General features: G+C 40.0%; 1 protein-coding gene across 9 annotated transcripts in view; it reads right to left on the bottom strand.

Annotated features, from left to right (window-relative positions):
• Positions 1-24,731, bottom strand: part of FBXO34 (F-box protein 34) — a 79,640-nt gene that overhangs the window by 15,286 nt on the left and 39,623 nt on the right. For 2 of the 9 annotated variants that reach the window (XM_054530122.2, XM_054530131.2), the window contains exon 1: positions 19,242-19,323. The exons of the other annotated variants lie outside the window; for them this stretch is intronic. The gene's annotated coding sequence lies outside the window, so the exon portion shown is untranslated. Of the gene's footprint in view, positions 1-19,241; positions 19,324-24,731 lie in introns of those variants that run through there. 9 annotated transcript variants of the gene reach the window in all.

The raw sequence follows: 24,731 nt of genomic DNA, 5'->3' as shown, positions 1-24,731 counted from the left end.
GAGATGCATCAATTCCTTAGCCTTTTCATTTCCAAATCTATAATTTTCTAATGTATTGAAATCAACTTAGCAATAAAAGCAGCCATCATTAGAAACATTCAAGTTTTATTTTTGGCAAAAAGAGACTTCAAAAATTGAATATGATAGTCTTGAGCAGAGGCCTGAGGACGATGACATTATCAAAGAGTAAGGCTGGTACAACTATACAGAACACACGGAAGAGAATATGCATAGATAAGCTGTTGTGTCAATTTATAACGCATTTATTTACAAAAAATTGTTCCATAGAATGAGAAATGCTAGAGAATAGAAGAAAATAGCATTAAAATATAACCATAGGCATGGACCAGGTGCAGTGGCTCATGCCTGTAATCCCAGCACTTTGGGAGGCTAAGGTGAGTGAATCCCTTGAGTTCAGGAGTTAGAGACCAGCCTGGGCAACATGGTGAGACCCTGTCTCTACTAAAAATACAAAAATTAGCCAGGCACAGTGGTGGACATCTGTGGTCCCAGCTACTCAGGAGGCTAAGGCAAGAGGATCTCGAGTCCAGGAGGTGGAGGTTGCAGTGAGCCAAGATCGTGTCATTGCACTCTAGCCTGGGCGACAGAGTGAGACTGTCTCAAAAAAAAAAGAGAGTGAAGAGACCTACCAACCAAACACACCACATAGGATTCTGAGTCAGACAGACCATAAAACAGTATGTGTGTGTGTGTGTGTGTGTGCGCGCGCGTGTATATATTCTGTATGTGTATAGCAATTTTTTTTTTTACATTTCTGGGAAGTTCTCAAAATGTGTGTATGCATTTTTAAGTCCTCATCTCTTACAGATACATCCTGAAATACTTTTAGATTAGATGATATAACGTCTGGGATTTCCTGCAAAATAATATGGGAGAAAGAAATGGTTGGGAGTATTGAGCAAACAAGACTGGCTATGAGATGATCAACTGCTGAAGCTGCATGATGGCTCTAAGTGGGGGGTTTCTCACTACTATTTCTGTACATAGCTAAATTTTTCCATAATTATTGGTTTTTAAAAAGGAGAACTAAACAAATGGGAGCATTTGGAAAACACTGGATGAATGAGCCTTAAAATGTTCATTATGTACATACAGTATAGAGCCACAAACTGTCCGATTTGGAGTTAGGAAACTGGAATTCAGTGGTTCCCTGGGCCAGGCAGCTCTGCAGGGACTGATCTGAAGTCCCTCCCAACTGAGCCCCAGGCTGTCTGATGCAGTTGCTCCTTCCTGGTTCAAACAACGGGCACCAACATAAGTTCTTGCCCTATTCTATACCCATTACTGAAAACTGAACAGGAAATAAATCAGAAAGCAATTTTTAAAAGATAAAAAGAAAAGGAGACAAACACATGGGAAGTCTAACAATAAAAAAGAACTGAAAGACAACAACAGTCAAGACCAATCAATCCAATTCCTAATTAAATACATATAATTTTCAGTCCCTCATTCTGTAATCTAAATGAGCAGTTTAATTAGTACCTGAATCTGCCTTGTATAAGTGCACTTAACTTTCATACTTTAAAGATATATATATATAAACATTTAAATAAATGCATAGGAAATTTTACCATTCAAAGGTATCTCATTGGAAATCCTTTTATAACAAAAATAGTCACCTCCTACATTCAGTCATGTAGGAAGGGAAAATGACAGTACTAATTTTAAAATATTAATAGTGATGTAGCCATTAATATTTTTTGAACAGTTGGCATGTAGTTATACATTGCTCTAAAGAGCTTCATTATGTATATATGGATATAAATTTCATCTTCAGGACAACTCTATGAGCTAGATATAATAATTATTCCCATTTCATAAACACGGAAACTGACTGATTAAAAGTGTAATAAGCATTTTTAAATGATCAATTATACAAATGGCAGTTCATCTTATATACTAAGTACTGGGTCATTTTTTAAAATGTGCTTTATAGAGGAATTTTAAACAAAGCCAAATGCACACACATGTAACAAACAGTCAGTCAAATGAGTTGCCTAAAAGTCACCAAACTGGTTGTACAGAGGTTCCTACATACATTATATTTATTATTGTATTTTATACACCCTCTAATCCCAGTGGTTCTTCATTATCTAAAAGGAAGTATAAGTCACAGATCAAAGTCAGAAGTTTGTTTTAACAGAAATGTTTCCCATTGCCCAGGAAATGGCTGAAGATAACTGAACATACACAGACTCAAGATGAACAAAAAGCCAAAGGAAAGCATTACCTACCATCAACTCCTTAAGGGCAGGATCCCAGGTATGACATTTTTATAACCCCCCTAACCCCAGGATCAAGCACAGAAGACTTTTCACATAAGAGGCACTTTTCCATAAAAAGTAACCACCACAAACTACAACTGCACTCTAGTTCCCTACATCTTCAATCTGATCTCCAAATAAAGGAGGAAATAATGCTAAGGCACTCCTTTGACTAAAAGCACCTGCCCTTCACCTGCACTCCACTCAATCCACTGCAATGGGTCAACTTAACTTGCTGGGTGGGAAACCCAGTTGGAAAAGGCCAGCCATCCCACTCTGGGGACCATTTCATAAGCCCTGTTCCCCAAATCCCACTATACCTCCCCACAAGGAAGAGTTTGTTCTACCACAAAACTACCTTATTTCTCTACAAGTCTGACCATCTTGTCACCAACGGATGAAAACTCAGCGCAGCAGTAGTCAATCTTTTTCAGATGCTGGACCCTTCCGAACATCTGAGAAAAGGTCTAAGTTCTCTGCCACCCAAAAATACCAAAGCACACACATAAGTGATTTTGGCAAGATTTTGGGGAAAGCTCAGGGCTCCTGATGAAGAGCTTCCACCTGAGTTCCTTTAACTTGCCCTTCACGTTCACAGTGGCCTGATCCTGTCAATTTTACTTTTCCTCTCTGCTTTGTGAGCATCTTTATCATGCTTTACCCACTGCAACTACCGAAACCACTTCTCCAACTGGCTCCTCATTGCCCAGATCACACCTACTGCCCCACCCCCACCCCATCAATATTACCCAATGGCTACTAACTACATGCCTCCGTTGAATTCCCAGAACTGTGCCTTCCCAGGTTCTACCCTGGGACACTTCCCAGGTTCTACCCTGTCTTCAAGACAGAAGTAATCTTATTCTTTTCTGTGTCCATCATAGGGCACACAGCACAGTGCCCTGTACATGTAAGTAGTCATTAGAGTGAATATGCATCAAACCTAAAGACTTAAACCAGCCAGTCAGCAAGAATCTCATAAGTGGAAGTTTATGAGAGTCTGACTAATCAACCCTTGAGCAGCCCACGAACTTAATGCAATTAAGCAACTCCACCTGATTAGCGCCCTGCTTTCTCTGAGATGAGCGGTGGAAAAGGTAGAGAAAAAGAGGCCACTCTTCATCTTGGTTACTGTTCTGCAAAGCACAACAGGCTCTGGCTTGTGTAGCAGCTTTTTTCCAGCACTCTAGTTACTAAAACATTCCTATGTAATCAGATTTTAAGGAAAATTCTACTCAGCAGCCATGTGTAAACAAACACTTCCACAATAAAGTTATTTAACATAATACTATCAGTTTAACTAGAATAAAAACAACTTTCATGTTGTTAATAACCTCCAGGACGGAACAATCTAGACATGCAGGCATTCAGCTATGAGTTAGGTGACCTCCCTCTCATTTTCAAAGCACCAAACCACATCCTTTAAATACTAAAATATACAGACACTAAGTCCCAACAAGAAACACTATAAAGTCTCCCCATGACTCTTTACTACATTAAACACAGCTGTCTAATAGGGTCATGTTTACATACATTAAAAAAAAAAAAAAGCCACCCCAGCATTAGCACTAACAATATTCCTGATAAAAAGACTCCTACACACCCAAACTAGAAAGGAACAGGACACCAACAAGCTTAAAAATACTTCTATCTTTAAGGTTTATGTTATAAAAACATAATTAAACTATATCCTGTTATGTTTACATTTTGGTTATTTCTGTGTAACAGTTTTTATATATTTTTAAGAGCCACAAGGTTTTATTAATTACTTCAATAGGAAACTCACTTCCCTGGTTCTAGATTAATTGTAAAGTATGCACAGTTCACACTCAGAACCATTAGGTACTTCAATTATTAACAAACCAAACCACAAAGGAGAATCTGATACCCAAGATCAGATTTTAGTGCTGGGCTATTAGATGGTAAAACTAGAGCATGGCAAACAGCAAAACCAAGAGGGTCAAAGTAAAGGGGAATGTGGTAATAGTCAGAAATTATACAAAACTCCCTCAACAAAAATTTCTGAGAGTAAGCTTATTCTCACTTTCCTGTTACCAATCTTAGAGACAACTATTAGTACAAATAAAGAACAGTAATCATTCCAGCAGTAACCACAGACTGCTGGGATTTGTGTCTTGTGGGTCCAGCTTTTTCCTTGTCCCTCAAAGCAGGAGGCAAGGTCACCTTGTAGCTAACAATAGCCCACTAGAAAGAGAAAACATGCACATCTTCCCTAAACATAACAGCACCTGAGCTGGAAGGAATGTTTTAAATCGACAAAGTATTTTCACAAACATCTCATTTGGCCCTCTTTCTGTTCCCAAATTCATCTGCATCTTGGGGCTAATGCGCCAGCTGATCAATCCTTCTCCCCCAGTCTCTGTCCGCTAGTGGCTCTCATGTCACCACAAACAGTGCCTCGTACCCCTCAGTATCTCCATACCTCGCAACCTGCAACCACTGCACAGAAAAGATAAAAGTTTAGAAAGTGAAACTTGCTGAAGATCACGGTAGCTACAGAAGTAGCCATTACATCAAAAGTCAACATTTTCTGATACACTAAAAGTTCAAAACATACATTTTAAGTTACAAAAAAATCTAAATAATGAAGTACACCAAGTTCTCCGTATGAAAACATTTGACAATATGTCCATACTAACACTCAGTCCCATCCTGTATTATACTTCCCTCCTAGTTTTAGAAAGCAAAGTAAAAGACAATCTGAGAAAGAGCTTTTTATCCAAAAAGACTTCTACAATAATCAACAAATAATTAAACATTACCCAGATGCAAAACAGAAGTTAATCTGCATTACCTGGGATCTTATGAAGAGCTGATAGCATGAGACCTCAGTTCACACTTAGGCAGACCTTTTAAAAATCAGTTCATTTTTACATAACAACACTTTGAAGGAGAGTAACATTTGCCATAATTATTGCTACTACGTGTGGAATGTATAGGTGAGAAAAATGCCCAAGGATAATAAAAAAGGATGTACTTTAGAGCTCGTGCATTTACTAACGATTTAACACCTACTGTGCTCCAATGTGCTAGAAAACCTGATTTAATGAATGAAAATGAAAGCCAGACAATGTGTGATCAAAGGCTCCAACTGCAGTTCAAGTGGAGAAAAGTAGTGAGAATGAGTTACTACAGTATCTTTAAAAAATGACAAACACAAAAGAATCAGCAGAGTGGGTGTTGGTGTGTGTGTATATATATATATACACCATGTTGATGTGTGTGTATATATATATACACCATGTTGGTGTGTGTGTGTATATATATACACCATGTTGGTGTGTGTGTATATATATACACCATGTTGGGGGTGTGTGTCTGTGTATATATATACCATGTTGGTGTGTATATATATACACCATGTTGGGGTATATATATATACATATATATATACACACACACACATACACACACCATGTTGGTATTTTTTATATATATATATATATTTATATACACACCATGGTGGTGTATATGTGTATATATATATGTGTGTGTGTGTGTGTGTGTGTGTGTATATATATATATTTATTTATATATACAACCACGGTGGTATATATATATTTATGGTTGGTATATATATACCACCACGGTGGCATATATATATTTATATATACACCATGTTGGTATATATATATGTGTATTTTTTATACATATATATTTTTATATATATACACACACACCATGTTGGTACGTGTGTGTGTGTATATATATATATATATCACGCCTCAATTTAGTTTTCCAAACTCTAACCAAATTAATATCAAAATAATATTGAGGTGTTATGTATTTATTTGCTCTTTATAGCTGCATATATATTTGTAACATAGAAATTAGAAAATTACATCTATATTGAAGAACCTCAATACATTTCTTCTTTTGGATAGAATTCATACCTTACTCAAATTTACAAACTACTACTCCAGAACAGAAATTATTCAGTGCAGGAGAGGATGAGAGCAGCATAAGAAAAGCCATTAGTATATTTTTACCAGAGAAATTCAATAAAAACCACAAAGAAGGGAGAAATTTCTAGCCAGTCTCCTCCAGATATGCAACACTGGAACTGTGCTCAAATTGAAACTACCTAGTGGGGCCTAAAGAGATCAGGGTATTATAATAGAAGCCCAATCTGTAACCTTGGTGAATTTTCTTCTGTTTCACATCACAAGTCTAAAAAAAATTTCCTGTCTCTAATTTGAATGTTCAAGCAAATCATTTCTCCTATTCAAATCCCACAGTTTGGGAGCTAAATTATCAAACAGATCTTTTATTCACTCACTCAATATATACTGAGCATCTGCTATGTACCAAGCACTCTTTCAGAGACTGGGGATACAGAAGTGAATAAAGCACAAAATCTCCATCCTCAACAAGGTTATGTTCTAGCTGAGAGACAGATTAATAAGGTACACTGTATATAAAAGGCTATGGAGAAAAAAGGGAGCAAGGTATGTGTGTGCCATACACAAATTGCTGATTGACTGAACCAGGGTCTCACTCTGTTACCCAGGCCGGAGTGCAGTGGCGTGATCACTGCTCACTGCAACCTCGAACTCCCAGCCTCAAGCCATCCTCCCACCACAGCCTCCCAAGTAGCTGGGACCACAAGCATACACAACCACTCCCAGCTAATTTTCTTTTACTTTAATTTTTTTGTAGAGACAAGGTCTCACTATGTTACCCAGGCTAGTCTTGAACTCCTGGGCTCAAGCAATCCTCCCACCTCAGCCTCCCAGAGTGCTGGGACTACAGGTGTGAGCCACCACACATGACTTATTTAGTCATAAGATTTCGGAAAGCTATTTTACAGTCATGCAGATCATAGAACAAAAAGTTTTGAAAAATAAAACCCACAGAAAGAATATAGTATGAGTGCGCCCATTTATATGACAAATCCAGAATGGGATGAGAACGTCAGGGTAACAGAGAGAAACAAAATGGCACAAAAAGCAAGATCTTTTTGAAACTGAATCTGATCCTGGTGTGTGCTCAAACCATTCCTAAAACAGATTTGAAACAAATTTTAGAAGAACACTTATGGAGACAAAAAGACTTAAAAGGGAAAGTATGTGGAAAGAACACCTACCAATCAGGTTAAAATGTCAGATTTTTAAGTCGCTGTTTGTTAGCAATTAAGTGTAGTATTTCCCAAGTTTACAATACTAAAACTAAATTTGGATGGAAGAGAAAAGTGACATCATGGCTATCTGATGCCACTGAACTCTAAATTCCTTGCACTTACAGAAACGCACAAATCTAAAATTACAGATAAATGCCCTCCACAGGTCCTCATTTGGGAAGACAGAACAGGAGGAAGAGGAACACCAGTAGTAGAGAAACAAAAAACAGGCCAGTCAAGCAGTTTAAAAAAAAAAAAAAAATCTATTTTATCTTAATGTAAAAACGCTAGCCAGAAGGTAAAGAAAACACCACTGAAAACTAATAGTTTTCCTGGCATGGAATTAGGAAAAGAGGAATACTAAGGCTTAAAGAAGCTAAGAGAAAATATTCAATATGCTAGTCAAATTTAATCAGAGAAATCAAATTACTGTGAAATTTTCTTTCTGGTCTTAAAAAAAAGAACTTCAAGCCAAAATGCCGTTTTTAAAAAATAGGTCCACAGATATTTTAATCCTATTCCACCATTTCTACCCAATTCCTGAAAATCTCAGAAACAAACTCAGATAACTCCTCAAAAATACTACTGAATAGAAAGTTAAACCTTTAGAAAAGGAGTGATTCAAGTGTCAAGAAACATAAAACCTGGTGAAACATCCTTTAAGATTACTGAATTGGTTTATTACACAGTTTCTTCAGGTGAAACAATGGAATGGATTTTTAACTTCCTAAGTGTTCATATTCTAAGCCTGAACTAGTTTCCTTGACTGTTCTAAAGCTTTCTAGATGCTGATTTACTGCAGTATGTTCCTTCTAAAGATGTCTGATCTCATCCATTACCAACTAATTCTCCCCAATTTTCTCAGAGTCATCTCAAAGTTAACTAGTACAGGTCTTAAGGAGAGGAGTCTACGACACATTCATTCCTGCAACAAACATTCTATAAAATTAAATTGAAACAATTTTAAGATTGGGACAATAAATGAGAAAAGAACTCAGTTGCATGAATTTTAGAAATAAACCACGTTTTAAAGACATTTTTCACAAATCTCCCTCAGCCCTTTCCTGGGGCTTTAGGCTACTCCACTCTCTAGGAACTTCTCATTAAGTACAATCAGTTCTGCAACAGGATTGATTGATACACGGGGGGAACATTTTGAGTAAAATGGGAACTGTTTGCTAATGTACTATACCTTCTGTGAAGAATACTAGGTACACATACACAAAGGCATACAGCTGGACCCAGCCCCATGGTAATACAAAATGCACACATGCTTACATCTTAAACATCATTTTGAAAACACAGGCATCAAACACACACCCTATCATACTGTTTTCCTGGAAATTTTAAAATATCCTGTGAGTTCACTGCAATACCCCAGGGCACCTCAAACAGTTTGGGAATGAATACCCCAACTGGATACCCCAAGTGGCTAACCCAAACCTCTCTCCAGGACTACAAGTTTGTATACAGTAGTTTCTCCTTATCCGTGGTTTTGGTTACCCAAGGTCAACCATGGTCCAAAAATAGTAAATGGAAAATTCCAGAAACAATTAAGTTATCAATTGCACCCCATTTGTAGAAGTGTGATGAATTCTCTGCTCCATCCCACGCAGGATGAGAATCATTCCTTTGTCCAGGGCATCCACACTGTCTAGGCTTCCCAATGTGTTAATCACTCAGTAGCTCAGTAGCCATCTCTAGGGATTAGCTCCATTGTTACAGTGCTTGTGTTCAGGTAACCCTTATTTTACTTAATAATGGCCCTAAAGCGCAAGAGTAGTGATGCTGGCCAATTCACATATGCCAAAGAGAAGCCTTATAGTGTTTCCTTCAAGTGAAAAGATCAAAGTTCTCGACTTTATAAACAAAAAACATCGGCCAGGTATGGTGGCTCATGCCTTAATCCCAGCACTTTGGAATGCTGGGGCAGGTGGATCACTTGAGGTCAGGAGTTCGAGACCAGCCTGGCCAACATGGCAAAACCCCATCTCTACTAAAAATACAAAAAAATTAGCCGAGCATGGTGGGACATACCTGTAATCTCAGCTACTCTACTTGGGAGGCTGAGGCATGAGGCAGAACTTGGGAGGCAGAGGCAGGAGAATTGCTTGAACCCAGGAGGCGGAGGCTCCAGTGAGCTGAGACCACCACCACACTCCAGCCTGGGTGATGGAGTGGGACTCTGTCTCAAAAAAAAAAAAACAAAAACAAAAACAAAAAAACCCAGCAACAACAAAGAAAATCATATGATGAGGTTGCTAAGATCTGTGGTAAGGATGAATCTTCTGCCCATAAAATTGCGAATGAAAAAAGATTTCGTGCACAATATATACAGGGTTTGGCACTACCCAAGGTTTCAGGAATCCATGGGAGGCCATGGAACATATCCTCCAAGGATAAGAGGGGCTACTGTCTGTTCGAAATCTCCACTTGGATGTCAAGCACCTTAAACTCAACATGTCCAAAGTAAAAATCCTGATTCCCTGTGAACTTTCCAATACTATCCAAAATCTTCCCTATTTTAGTAAACAGCAACATTTTTTTCCCAATAGCTAATGCTATTGGAAAATGACTCCATTTTTCTCTCACAAACCACATATGCAAATCCTGTTGGCTCTATCTTCAAAATATATCCAGAATAAACTACAACTCACCACCTCCACTGGTACTACCCTGTTTTAAGCCACCACCATTTCTCACCTGCACTTTGCTTCTACTCTCAAACTCCGCAGCCAGAGTGTTCTTATAAAAGGGGAAGTTCCATCATCTCATTTTCTGTACTACACCCTTCAATGGTTTCTAAGATGCCCCCTCTATTTCTCATGTTCTACTCAAATCTCTCCCTTTTGCTTACTCTGCTCCAATGAGACATCTTGCTTCTTCTGGAACACACAAAGCACAATCCCACCTCAGAGCCTTTACATGTTGTCGTTCCCTCTGCTCCTTCCCCAGATATTTACCCGTGTCACTCTTTTGCATCCTGCAGGTTTTTGCTCAATGTCATCTTAGAGAGGCACTCCCTGACTGTCCTCATATAGTACTCTTCCCCACACTCCCTATTCCTCTTTTTCCTTGCTATACATTCTCTGCAGCACTTTTTTCCCCCTTTCTGACATGTGTCCATGGTACATCTCTCTCCACTAGATCATCTGTTCTAAGAAGACAGACTTAGTTTTGTTCACTGCCATATTTAACAGGCCCAAAATAATAACGTTATAGACACTCAAATACAGAATAAAAATTATACCAGCTGTTTTAGGAGGTAAAATTATACCAACTGTTTTGTCCTCATTAACATCAAAACATCCCTAAAGTTCGTATTATTGAGAGTTTTCTATCTTGCATTTGAAATTCTCTCCTTCTCCTAAAAATAAAATGCAATGCTCTTTTTGATCATCATATCCATAAACAAGAGATCTGACTAATCCAAAACGAATTATACTTTGATTTTCCTGGACTCTTAAATTCTATTCATAAGCTAAGAAACTAGATTGCCCTCTACTACAAGCTACTGGGAAATTTACTTTTATTTCTTACGCTCTCTAAAAATCATTTTTGGACAGCAAGTCTCACATCTTGATCTATTATTTTTTTCTCCTCACCAAACCTGCTCCTCCAGATTTTAGCTTCAAACACAACTGCTAAGGAAAATCTCTAAGATGTAGACCCCAAACAACCTTGTCCCACAGCAAGACCTAAGAAAAGGCACTTCAAAATCTAACACAACATATTTAGACCAAAGATTACCTGCAGCCCTCACGTAGGCAACTCGGCCGAAGTCTAAAAAATCACATTTTACTTCTGCCTCATTTAATTATCTAGTCCCCCAGATCTTCCCTACTAGTTCGTCTTTAATGTGAATGGGGAGAAGGGGGAGGAGACAGAGGGAGGGGAATGGACCTTAATAGGAAGCTGTGTGATTATCTTCAGAAATAAAGACTGGATTTGTTTCAGAGCTTTGTAATATGACAGAGAACCTCAACTCGGGGGATTTTACTTCCTCTACAAACTATCTCAGCTGTGCTTTGTGTATGCTAAGGATGTTTAGAAACACCTTGAACAGGCCATGCTGTCAAGCGTACAAAAAAGATATTCGGATTGTTTTAGACCCTGAAACCAATGGACCAGAATCCTGCCCCACTTCAAGAATGAGTTGGCTCCTTGTTACCATGGTAATAAGCACCCCATGAATGGGGATAATTTGCCACTTTGCTGAAAATTCAAGCTTTCTATAGTTTTGGTTTTTTAACATGAGAAATGAGGCGGGAGGAGCAGCACAACCAATTATAGAGTATATTTAAACAACATGTAAAGGAGTGTGTTTCTTGACTCTGAATAACAAGATTTTAAATCGTTTAGTTTACGGCCAGGCATGGTGGCTCACGCCTGTAATCCTAGCACTCTGGGAGGCCGAGGTGGGCGGCTCACCTGAGGTCAGGAGTTCAAGACCAGCCTGACCAACATGGAGAAACCCCATCTCTACTAAAAATACAAAATTAGCCAGGCGTGGTGGCACATGCCTGTAATCCCAGCTACTCAGGAGGCTGAAGCAGAAGAATTGCTTGAACCCGGGAGGCGGAGGTTGCAATGAGCCGAGATCGCGCCATTGCACTCCAGCCTGGGCAATAAGAGTGAAACTCCATCTCAAAAAAAAAAATAATTTAATTTACAAGAAAAAAGAAGGGAATAAGAAGACCAAAGAAAATAAACATGTTAGACTGTATTCTAACATGTACAGCTCTACACCATCACAACTCAGCACTGCAGATCTTTCAGAACAAACAGAGATTTTCAGATTGCCCATAAATACACAAAACACATTAAAATATTTATAAGTCTAGAAGGTTCCTATGCAACAGTCCGGTTGGGAAGAAAAATCCACAAAAGTAACTAAGAACCAACTAAGGCAAATAGTACTGTGCAAGCCCAATGCTGCTAAAATATAACAGATTAAAGAAGCCATATGTCACTAAATTCTTATAGGGAAATAATAATATTCAGCACTATTAATAGACTGAATGTTCATTCCTCCACACCCCGGCCACAATTCATATGTTGAAACTTAATCTGCAATGTGAAGGTATTTGGAGGTGGGGCCTGTGGGAGACAACTGGGTCATAAGGATGGAGCCTTTGTGAATAGGATTAGTGCCCTTATGAGACCCAGAGAGCTCACTCGTCCTTTCTGAGATGATCATCTAAGTGCCAGGATGCAGGCCCTCATCAGACTCCGAATCTGCTGCTGCCTTGATCTGAGACTTCTCAGCCTCCAGAACTGTTCAAATAAATTTCTGTTGTATATAAACCACCCAGTGTATGGTGTTCTATAATAGCCCAAACAGACTAAGACAAGCATTTATTCCTGATAAAAATTCTTAGCAAACTAGGGATAGAGGAAAACTTCTTTTCCTTTAATAAAAGGCATCCATCAGAAACTTACAGAAAACAGCATACACACAATGGCAAAATATTAAAAACAGTCCTATATAGAGCTAGAAATAAAGATGCCATCTATCATATTACTGAGGAAAAAAAATCTATCATTACTCGCAAACTACATGTTATGTGGGGCTTTCAAGTTAAACCAACAAATTAAAAATTATTTAGTCTAGTCTAATAGTAACCTCAATAAATTTAACAGATAAAAGATCAACATTAAAAAAAAAAAACTTAAAAAACTGCCACATGACCCAGCAATTCCACTGCTAGGTATATACCCAAAAGATCTCAAACCAATAATTATACACAAATGTTTATTGCAGCACTACTCAGAATAGATAAAAGGTGGTAACAACCCTTCTGTCTACCAAGAGATAAATGGGTAAACAAACTGTGGTACAAGTATACAATGGAATATTAATTCAGCCATCAAAAGGAATTAAGTACTGATATCCACTACAACGTGGATAAACCTTGAAGACATCATGCTAAGTGAAAGAAGCCAGAAACAAAAGGCACATACCATATGATTCTATTTGTATGAAGTGTCCAGAAGAAGCAATTCTATAGACAGAAAGTAGAAGAGTGGTTGCCTAGGGCAACCACTGGGGGGAGGAGAGAATGCAGGGTAACTGCTAATGGGTATGGAGTTACCCATTTTGTCACCCATGGGGGTGACAAAAATGTTCTATAATTAAACAGTGGTGATAATTGCACAACTTTGTGAATACACTAAACACCAGTGAACTGTACACTTTCAAAGGGTGAATTTTGTGGTATGTGATTAACATCTAAATTTTTAAATAAGTCAGTAACATCAGCAGTGGGAAAAATGTAACAACTCCCAAAATGGGCTATAGTAATCAAGACAGTATGGCAGCAGTACAGAATTAAGTGGTTCAATAAACTGCACCCCAAATGATTAAGAAGACACATCAAGTAAATGGGAAATGCAAGACGTTTGAATAAACTGAGAAAACTGGATCTCTGAGTGAAAAGATACAGGCCCACATCATAAACAGAAGTTTCTGGCCAGGCGTCGCAGCTCACACCTTTAATCCCAGCACTTTGGAAGGCTGAGGCAGGCGGATAATGAGGTCAGGAGATTGAGACCATCCTGGCCAACATAGTGAAACTCCGTCTCTACTAAAAATGCAAAAATTAGCTGGACATGGTGGCACGTGCCTGTAATCCCAGCTACTCGGGAGGCTGAGGCAGGAGAATCACTTGAACCACAGAGTCGAAGACTGCAGTGAGCCAAGATCGCACTATAGCACTCAAGCCTGGGGACAGAGCGAGATTACATCTCAAAAAAATAAATAATAAATAAATAAATTTAAAGGGGGGCCAGGTGGGGGGGTGGCTCATGCCTATAATCCCAGTACTTTGGGAGGCCAAAAAGGAAAGATCAGTTGAGGCCAGGAGCTTGAGACTAGCTTGGGCAACATAACTGAGACCCTGTATCTAAAAATATATATATATATTTTTTGAGACGGAGTCTCACTCTGTCGCCCAGGCTGGAGTGCAGTGGCGCGATCTCAGCTCACTGCAATCTCTGCCTCCCGGGTTCACGCCATTCTCCTGCCTCAGCCTCCCGAGTAGCTGGGACTACAGGCACCCACCACCACGCCTGGTTAATTTTTTTTTTTTTTTTGTATTTTTAGTAGAGATGGGGTTTTACAGTGTTAGCCGGGATGGTCTGGATCTCCTGACCTCATGATCCGCCCACCTTGGCCTCCCAAAGTGCTGGGATTACAGGCGTTAGCCACCATGCCCGGCCAAAAATAATTTTAGTAAAAACAATTTTAATGGCAGACTGAGTAAAATGTAAAATCCAATACTGTCAAATATGGGAGAATGCTTTATAATCTTAGTTGGGTAACTCCTCCTTCCTAAAGACATAAATTACTGACACATCTAAATACAAACGTTAAACTTTTATTTGGAAAAAAGACACCATAAAGTTAAAACACACACAAAAGAATGGGACAATAACATTTGCAATATGCACAAAAGATTAATTTCCATGACACTGGCCAGGCATGGTGGCTCATGCCTATAGTCCCAGCATTTTGGGAGGCCCAGGTGAGAGGCTCACTTGAGCCCACGAATTCCAGACCAGCCTAGGGAACAGAGCGAGACCCCGTCTCATTAAAAATATATAAATTGTTTTTTAAAATTTTCCATGACATTAAATCATTTACTGAAGCCAATGGTGGGGGAGGAGAGAGACAATACTTTAGCATAATGCTATTGGTGTAAAAACTGAAAAGACTATATGTAGTTTGCAAATACACAGAAAGATGTCTTTTTTCGTTGTTGTTTGTTTGTTGTTGCTGTTGTTGTTGTTTGACACAGAGTCTTGCTCTGTCGCCTAGGCTGGAGTGCAGTGGTGCCATCTCGGCTCACTGCAAGCTCCGCCTCCCGGGTTCACGCCATTCTCCTGCCTCAGCCTCCCAAGTAGCTGGGACTACAGGCGCCTGCCACCACGCCCACCTAATTTTTTCTTTTTTTAGTAGAGACCAGGTTTCACCGTGGTCTCGATCTCCTGACCTCGTGATCCGCTCGCCTCAGCCTCCCAAAGTGCTGGGATTACAGGTGTGAGCCACCACGCCCGGCTGAAAGATGTCTTATATAATAACTGGCAAACTGGATATTTGGGGAGGCAAGTTAGACATCTTTTTGCAGCTATTTCAATGTGGTTTGAATTTCTGATCACAAATACATGTTAAATTGTATAATTTCAAAAACAATTTTAAATGGAAAAAAGTCTGAAAGGCAAAACTGTAGGGATCTGAGGTCCACTAAAGATGAGTATTTTTGAAAGATCCCTGCGGCAGCTTTACAGAGAATGGACATAAGAGGCAAATAGGTATTGATTCACTTTCTCCATTCAACAGATGAAAACCTACTGTGCCTTGGTACTGAGCTAAGCACTGGGACCAGTCAGAAACACTGCAAGCTGGCTGGATGCAGTGGCTCATGCCTGTAATCCCAACACTTTGGGAGGCCGAGGCGGGCAGATCATTTGATGTCAGCAGTTTGAAACCAGCCTGGCCAAAATGGTGAAATCCCATCTCTACAAAAAATACAAAACTTAGCCGGGGGTGGTGGCATTTGCCTGTAATCCCAGCTACTCAGGAGGCTGAGGTGGGAGGATCACTGGAACCCAGGAGGTAGAGGTTGCAGTGAGCTGAAATCCCTCCAGCCTGAGCAACAGAGGGAGACCCAGTCTCCCAAAAAAAAAAAAAAAAAATTGCAAGTTGTCTCAGTAAAAGGTCATATGTAACTACTTTGGGCAATGATGCAAGGGAGCCAGGGAACAGAAGGCATCTGTTCTTTGCAGGTGGGGGGTGTGGGATGTGTAAAGCACGTGCCATTTTAAGGCATTTGTGGACAATATCCTTCTGATATTCCTTATATTACAAGATGGCCAAGTATTCCTGATAAGTATCATCTATTTTTTGACAACTTACTGAATTAAAAAAAAAAAAAAAAAAAAAGCCCATATCAGCCTTGCTTTTGCAAGTAACTCTTATTTTTAAGATTCTTTGACTTTGGAAAGTCCATGTCCTAAAAAGTCTCCGAATGAAGGAATTTCAAAGCCACCCCTTGGTCATTTTCTCTGTGTCCACTGTTTATTTTTTGGTTTTCTCAAAAGATGAATAAAAAGAAAACTATAACAACATTAATATTTAACCCAAAGGAAAAATATTTTAGTGAATCAGAGGTATTTTTAATTATGATTTAATCCACATTGGTTTCTTTTTACAGCTGACATGTTCCCATTTTATAACAGCCATCTGCTATCTCAACAGTATCCCAGATTTAACAAAAGTTTTAACAAAGACTATGACTATACATTAAAAGTATTCAACTTTCTCACCTTAAAACTATATATATATATATATATATATATATATATATATATTTTAGACGGAGTCTTGCTCTGTCACCCAGGCTGGAGCGCAGTGGCGGATCTCAACTCACTGCAAGCTCCACCTCCCGGGTTCACACCATTCTCCTGCCTCAGCCTCCCGAGTAGCTGGGACTACAGGCGCCCGCCACCACGCCCGGCTAATTTTTTTGTGTGTGTATTTTTAGTAGAGACGGGGTTTCACCGTGTTAACCAGGATGGTCTCGATCTCCTGATCTCGTGATCTGCCCGCCTCAGCCTCCCAAAGTTCTGGGATTACAGGCGTGAGCCACCGCACCTGGCCAAAACTTATTTTTTTAAAAGCAGCCAGTATTAGCAAAGAGACAGGAAAAAAGAATCTGCTGATATGTTTGGCAAAAAATTCACCCTACCATTTAGCTTTGGGCAGCTAACCACTTTCTCATCTAGGCTGAGAAAGGAGGTTGTCTTGTCTGAGGCTGCTGGTCAAGCACACAATCACCATCACCTTGACAAAGTCAACCGCCTGAGCAAGTTTATCATAAACCTATCATAATTCTCCCCAAACCATGCCAGCGAGGTCCCTCCTTGCTGGTAGATTTCCTCTTTCAAATGCACGCTTCAGGCAATGCCAAGGTAGGTGCAGGTCTGCTTTGAGAAAAGATTACAGCAAGCATGGCAGTTAAAGGACCTGGATAACCTGAGACGGTCCAATTGCATACATTTTTTTTTTCACTTAAGGTGATTTGTTAAATATGCCTTTCAAGGTGATTTAACAGTTGTACTCTTAAAGGAGTTTCCTATGAAAGTTCAGGAAAAAATTAGCCGGGCGTGGTGGCTCACGCCTGTAATCCCAGCACTTTAGGAGGCTGAGGCAGGTGGATCACAAGGTCAGGAGATCAAGACCATCCTGGCTAACACGGTAAAACCCTGTCTCTACTAAAAATACAAAAAATTAGCTGGGCGTGGTGGCGGGCACCTGTAGTCCCAGCTACTTGGGAGGTTGAGGCAGGAGAATGGCGTAAACCCGGGAGGCAGAGCTTGCAGTGAGCCGAGATTGCGCCACTGCACTCCAGCCTGGCGACAGAGCCAGACTCCGTCTAAAAAAACAAAGTTCAGGAAAAGTAAATCCTTTCACACACTATATAGAATGTTGATCCTGTGCATAGAATCACATGAAAAAACCTGGACTAATTCTCCTGCCACCCATCCAGGGAAAGAGAATCCCAGGGTTATCACCAAAAATTACAAAGGATTAAAAACAAAACAGCCATTAACCCATACAGAGTCATCATATAAACTGAAAACAACTCAAACACAAACCATAGTGAGGGCAGAAGGACAGAATGGAAAGAAGAACAACAAAAAGTTGTTGCCAGAAATCCTTTCTATATAAATGCTTAATAAAATTTGGCAACTGGATATTTCTGTACACTGGATTTTTAAAAATAATTACCATCTTCACAACTTTGAAAGAGAAGGTTCACCTAAAAATCAATCACATGTACACTGTATGATAGGTATAGTGTCAAAAGAAACTTGACCAGGTATTTATTTCTTTTAGATATAGCTGTCATTGTCTTGAACCACAAAAATCTTCTTTTAAAAAAAGTGTAAATATGTGCATTCCTCAATAAAGGAATCCAGGAGTTTCTTAAGTGCCTAACAGACCCACATTCCCCCTTCTTAATCCATAGGAATAATAGGCAAATTTTCCTACTTAAATTGCCACCTTCATATCCTATGACCCTTCTACACTGGCCATCAACAACAAAACCATCAACAAATAGACAAAGGAGAACTTAGTGGACTATGAGATGACCTAGTGTGAAATTAAGCACAATAAGAGTCTAACCAACTCAGTAACATCAAATCCCATGGAGACAGTCACAAGACTGGAAGACTCAATCTTCCAGTCTTGGATAACAGAGCAATAAATGCCTACTTGAGAGTGAGTGAGATGACCAGGTCACCAGATCCAGCTACTGATGGGCAACTGGAATTGCTGAAGAATTAGAGACAATGGAATACTAACTGTTCCAATTCTCAAGACCGAACAATATGACCTGAAACTATTTTGTGTGTTTTCTTATCTCCTCATACATCCATATAAAAAATATAAAAAACTGATACAGCCCAGTACAGTAGCTCAGCCTTATAATCCCAAAACTTTGTGAGGACAAGGCAAGAGGATCACTTGAGGCCAGGAGTTTAAGACCAGCCCTGGGTAACATAGCAAGACCCTGTCTCTAAAAATAAAAACAAAAACAAAAAAAAAATACAAGTCATGTGGTTGAACAACTACATATAGATGGTTACTTCTTTAAGGAAATGAAAAATACCCCAGAATCAGTTAAAAAAAAAAAAAAAAAGTTACTGACTGCATATATATATATATATATATATATATATATATGACTTGCAAACCAACAGGGGATTGGCTATGCCTATTTAGAACTTAAAATGTTTAAGTTATTTACCTATTTTTATAAAGAATTATGTCCCAGACTTCTGGTTAAGGATGGTAGACTAAACACATAGCTCTTTGTTGATCCTTCCCCAAAGACCTAGGGAAATGTAAAGACATAAACTCACAGGTCAAAAAGAACTGGAGATTATAGCCACAAACTTTAAAAGCTGAAAAATAAATGAGTAAGAGTTAAAGAACTCAGATAACCCCCAATAAAACCAAACCCTAAGGTTAAGCATCAGGGAACATTCTCTTACAAAAGGTTCAGAAATTAGAAGTAGAAGATAAAACAGGAAGGATTAACAGAAAATGTTTCTGAAATGCAATCCAATTCCCATATTCCCTTTCTTACTCTTAGGCAGGCAGGCAAATACCTACCCTTGCAAAAGGCTAAAGATTATCTTTGCAGAGGGTTAAAACAGAGGATTATCTGGACTAGGGATCACCATGTAAGGTGGGACAGTTTAAGTGAACATGTGCATGCCAGATCCCACTCCATGGTGGGTTGGTAAATGTTTACCAGCTGGCTAAAGGAAGGGGGAATGGGGAGAAGGAGGGCAGTTGTTTGTAGTATTTGCTGATTCTGCGGTATAAATATCTTACCACGGCAGCTTCAAGCTACTAAATGATGTCACTGAACACAGTTCAGAAAAGATGCACAGTATATATTACTATACAGTATTTCACCATATAAACAGAATAGGAGAGCATCCATAACAACAAAATGTAACAAAACAATTAGAAAGTGATGAGTTTTGAGTATTTATTACCCTGGTTTTTTTTTTTGTTTTTTGTTTTTTTTTGAGACAGGGTCTCACTCTGTCACCCAGGCTGGAGTGCAGTGGCACAATCTTGGGTCACTGCAACCTCTGCCTTCCCGGGCTCAAGGGCTTCTCCCACCTCAGCCTCTCAAGTAGCTGGGACCATAGGCATGCACGACCTTGCCTGGCTAATTTTTACATTTACCTTGGCTTTTTATATAACTTATTTAACTACAAATTTGCATAATTTTAAATAATTGTTATATTTAGCAACTGGCTTGCAAAATTTCTGAAAATTTAACAATTGGCTCTGATAAGCTAGTATGAACCAGCTCAAACACACCACTGACCCGAGCCCCCTCTACCCCTTCCCAAAAGGCTGACACAGTAAGGCCTTGACTTCCAGGGAGGGGAAACTAGAAGAGACTTCTGTGGGAAATCTGATCAGCCATTATTCTAAAAGGAGAAACACAGAGATACTGAAAAATTCCCCAGTCTAAATTTGCCAGCCAGATCATCCCCCAGTGAAGCTTAGATGATAAGCCGTACTTGCATATTCAGAGCTTCTAATCAGTTTTTTTTAGAATCTCACTATTGAATATGAGCAAACAGCTAGACATCTCTAGCATAAAAGATAGAGATAAAAACAAGAAAAACAAGTTGGAAAAAAGAGAGCAGGATCAACTTTATAGGCGTGTGACTTGGGCATGCAGAGCCGTGGACTTTGAGTCTGAAAATCGGTTTAATGTTCTGCTGTTGCCGTCTTGAAATTCTTTTATGGCTTTTTTTTTTTTTTTTTTTTTTTTTTTTTGAGATGGTCCTGCTCTGTTGCCCAGGCTGTAGTGCAGTGGCATGATCTCAGGTCAATGCACCTCAACCACCCAGGTTCAAGTGATCCTCCCACCTCAGCCACCTGAGTAGGTGGGACTATAGACATGTGTCATTGTGCTAGGCCTGTGTGCTAGACCCTGTCTAGCACACACAAAGTTTCTAGTATATGTGATATCGTTAGGCTTTGTATCCCCAGCCAAATTTCATCTTGAATTATAATCCCCATAATCTCCGCATGTCAAGGGAGGGAGCAGATGGAGGTAAATGAATCATGGTGGGGGTGGTTTCCCCCATGCTGTTCTCATGACAGTGAGGTCAGTTCTCACAACATCTGATGGTTTTGTAAGTGTTTGGTAGCTCCTCCTGCGTTCATTCTCCCTCCTGCCACATTGTGAAGAAGGTGTCTGCTTCTTCACCTTGTGCCATGATTGTAAGTTTCCTGTGTTCGCCCAGCCATGTGAAACTGTGAGTCAATTAAACCTCTTTCCTTTATAAATTACCCAGTTTCAGGCAGTTTTTTTACAGCAATGTGAGAACAGACTAATATAGTAAATTGATATCAAGAGTGGGGCACCGCTATAAAAATACCCAACAATGTGGAAGCAACTTTGGAACTGGGTAACAGGTGAAGGTTGCAACAATTTGGAGGACTCAAAAGATGACATGAAGATGTGGGAAAGTTTGGAACTTCCTAGAAACTTGCTGAATGGCTCTGACCAAAATGCTGATAGTGATATGGACAATGAAGTCCAGGATGAGGTGGTCTCAGATGAAGAGAAGGACTTATTGAGAAATGGAATAAAGGTGACTCTCAGTATGTTTTAGCAAAGAAACTGGTAACATTTTGCCCCTACCTTAGAGATCTGTGGAACTTTGAACTTGAGACAGATGATTTAGGGTATCTCGTAGAAGAAATGTTTAAGCCGCAAAGCTTAGGAGGTGACTTGGATGCCATTAAAAGCATTCAGTTCTAAGCATTCACAAAGAGATGGTTTGGAATTGGAACTTAAGTTTAAAAAGGAAGCAGAGCATAAAAGTTTGGAAAATTTGCAGCCTGATGACGTGACAGAAAAGAAAAAACCATTTTCTGAGGAGAAATTCAAGCCAGCTACAAAAATTTGCAAGGAGCCAAATGTTAACTGCCAAGATGATGGGGAAAATGTCTCCAGGGCATGCCAGAGGTCTTCACAGCAGCCGCATCCCATCACAGGCCTGGAAGCCCAGGAGGAAAAAATGGTTTCCTGGGCCAGGCCCACAGCCTTGCTGCTTTGTGCAGTCTCAAGACTTGGTGCCCCACATCCCCACTGGGGTGAAAATGGAGCAACATACAGCTCAGGCCATTACTTCAGAGGGTGCAAGCCCCAAGTCTTGGCAGCTTACACATGGTGTTGGGCCTGCGGGTGCATGGAAGTCAAGAATTGAGGTTCGAGAACCTCCACCTAGATTTCAGAGGATGTATGGCAACATCTGGATGATCAGGCAGAAGTTTGCTGCCGGGTGGAGCCCTCATGGAGAACCTCTGCTAGGGCAGTGTGGAAGGGAAATGTGGGGTCAAAGCCCCCACACAGAGTCTCCACTGGGGTACTGCCTAGTGGAGCTGTGAGAAGAGGGCCACCATCCTGCAGACCTCAGAATGGTAGGGCCACTGACAGCTTGCACCGTGCTTCTAGAAAAGCCACAGATACTCAAGGCCAGCCTGTGAAAGCCTCTGGGAAGGGGGCTGTACCCTGCAGAGCCACGGGTGGAGCTGCCCAAGGCCATGGGAGCCTAAATCTTGCATCAGTGTGACCTGGATGTGAGACATGGAGATCATTTTGGAACTTTAAGGTTTTTTTTTTTTTTTTTGGAGACAGAGTCTCACACTCTGTCTCCCAGGCTGGAGTGCAGTGGTGTGATCTCAGCTCACTGCAACCTCCACCTCCCAGGTTCAAGTGATTCTCCTGACTCAGCCTCCCGAGTAGCTGGGATTACAAGCGCATGCCACCACACCCAGCTAATTTTTGTATTTTTAGTAGAGACGGAGTTTCACCATGTTGGTCAGGATGGTCTCAAATGCCTGACCTCGTGATCTGCCTGCCTCAGCCTCCCAAAGTGCTGGGATTACAGATGTGAGCCACTGCACCTGGCCAGAACTTTAAGATTTAATGAATAATTAGCTGGGCATGGTGGTGGGCGCCTGTAATCTCAGCTACTTGGGAGGCTAAGGCAGGAGAACTGCTTGAACCCAGGAGGTGGAGGCTGCAGTGAGCTGAGATTATGCCACTGCACTCCAGCCTGGGCAACAAGACCAAAACTCCCTCTCAAAAAAACAAACAAAAAAATTTAAAAAAGGATTTAATGACTGCCCAGCCAGATTTTGGACTTAATGGGACCTGCAGGCCTTTTGTTTTGGCTAATTTCTCTTGTTTGGAACAGGAACATTTACCCAATGCCTGTATCCGATCCACTATATCTTGGAAGTAACTAACTTGCTTTTGATTTTACAGGCTGCTAGGCGGAAGGGACTTGCCTCATCTCACATGACACTTTGGACTTGGACTTTAGAGTTAATGCTGGAGTGAATTAAGACTTTGGGGGGCTGCTGGGAAGGCATGATTGGCTTTGAAATGTGAAAGGGACATGAGATTAGGAGGGGCCAGGAACACAATGATATGGTTGGGCTTTGTGTTCCCACCCAACTCTTATCTTGAATTATAATCCCCACAATCCCCACATGTCAAAGGAGAGAGCAGGTGGAAGTAACAATCATGGGGCAGTTTCTCCCATGCTGTTCTCGTGTTAGTGAATGAATTATCACGAGATCTGATGGTTTTGTGTTTGCTAGTTCCTCCTGTGTTCCTTCTCCCTCCTGCCACATTGTGAAGAAGGCATCTGCTTCACCGTCCACCATTAAGTTTCCTGAGTCCTCCCAAGTCATGTGGAACTGTGAGTCAATTAAACCTCTTTCCTTTATAAATTACAGTCTCAGGCAGTTTTTTTGCAGCAGTGTGGACTAATACGATATGTAAATTGCAAAATGCAGTATATTGTTTTAATGCAATCACACAGCATTTGTTCTTATTTTGTCTTTATATATGTCAGGTTGGATTTTTTTTTTTCCTTGCAGTGATAGGTTGACTCTTACCTAGCTAGAAAAGTTAGTGTGGTCAGAGTTTATAAAACAGTTCAGATAAGAAAACACTATCACATCTTGTATTTACCTCCAAACTGGATGATGGTCATCATAGGATGTTTAAGAAATTTGCTTAGCAAAGAGAATTGAAGCAATCCGCAGATAGATATAGTCCAGCCAAGGCAGATACACATGTTTTCACTTATTCCCTTAAGAGTGATTTGATTTGTATGGATTTGGTATAGAATCATTTCTGGATTTAAGGAAAACTAAACAACGTTTTACAGCTTATTATGTTGGCAGGCAGGAAGGCATGAAGAAACCCTAATCTAAAAGATTCCTTTTACACTTAAAATTGAGGTAGGATAGACATACCTGAAGGCATAGTCTACATTTCTCATCTTCATTCTTCCTAATGAGGCCAAAAATTATCCTGTCTCCATTATTAATCAGTAAATCCTGGTTTGGTGGTGTGACCTGCAGATCCATGAGCACTCCCCACTTCCACTCTAACACCAGTAAAATACTCTCTTGGCATGAAATGCTACTTGAATTTTTCTCTCAACTGGCAACAAAAGTAACCTGCTACTAGCATTTCTCTTTTTCTCAAAGCCAAATTAAATTTTGCCAATTTACACAGAGAACAAACATACTTCCACATTAATAGCTATTACCAACTTGGTCTTATTCAAACCTTTATGTTCACACTCCAGTACTTTAGGTAAACAGTACTAATCTCTTCTCCATTCCAGATAGCTCACAGGCTTCAAAGGAAGTTCATCTGGTTTCTTGCTAC

This window comes from Pongo abelii, chromosome 15, assembly GCF_028885655.2.
Source record: "Pongo abelii isolate AG06213 chromosome 15, NHGRI_mPonAbe1-v2.0_pri, whole genome shotgun sequence".
Taxonomy (NCBI): Eukaryota; Metazoa; Chordata; class Mammalia; order Primates; family Hominidae; genus Pongo; species Pongo abelii.
Note: the sequence above shows the minus strand (reverse complement) of the source record. Positions and strands in the feature narration are given on the sequence as shown.